The sequence below is a fragment of the Haliaeetus leucocephalus genome, unplaced genomic scaffold (assembly GCF_000737465.1).
Source record: "Haliaeetus leucocephalus isolate CR32 unplaced genomic scaffold, Haliaeetus_leucocephalus-4.0 Scaffold526, whole genome shotgun sequence".
NCBI classification, from domain to species: Eukaryota; Metazoa; Chordata; class Aves; order Accipitriformes; family Accipitridae; genus Haliaeetus; species Haliaeetus leucocephalus.
The window spans coordinates 2,875,936-2,876,424 of record NW_010972962.1 but is presented as its reverse complement, the minus strand read 5'-3'; the positions used below and the strand labels follow the sequence as shown (position 1 = coordinate 2,876,424).

At 63.4% G+C, this 489-nt stretch overlaps 1 protein-coding gene across 2 annotated transcripts in view; it reads left to right on the top strand.

Annotated features, from left to right (window-relative positions):
- The first annotated feature begins 204 nt into the window (after positions 1–204).
- Positions 205–489, top strand: part of TRERF1 (transcriptional regulating factor 1) — a 101,364-nt gene continuing 101,079 nt past the window's right edge. For both annotated transcript variants that reach the window (XM_010576452.1, XM_010576450.1), the window contains exon 1: positions 205–259. The gene's annotated coding sequence lies outside the window, so the exon portion shown is untranslated. The remainder of the gene's footprint in view (positions 260–489) is intronic.

Sequence of the window (489 nt, the reverse complement as noted above, 5' to 3'; positions counted from 1 at the left end):
CATGTGCCGCCGGCGGGGTGGGTGCCTGGCAGCGGGGCCGGGGCCGGGCCGGGGGGGGTATGTTTCCTGGCGGAGCGATATTTGTTTACAGGATGAGCGCCGTACTGTAAGTGAAGTAGGACCGAGCCCGGGCAGCTCTGTAATAAATTAATATCGCAATTGCTCCCTCCTCGCCGACACCGACGTAAGCCCCGCGCCCGGCCCCGCCGCTCCCCGCGCCCGGCCCCCGCGCCTGCACTTGTTGCAGACTTCACGCCAGGTAGGCGAATGCTTCGAAGTTTCATTTTTGCACGAGCTGGGGCTGCGCTGGAAGGAAAAAAAAAAGAAAAAAAGAGAAAATAAAGGGTGTGGGGGGGAAAAGTTTGCAGTTCACTTTCGGTCTGCAGCGCCGAGTAGGCGAGGCCCTGCCTGCTGCCTCCTCCTCCTCCTCCTCCTCCTCCTCCTCCTCACCCATCGCCGCTCCCCGCCGGCCGGCCGCGGGCAGCAGGG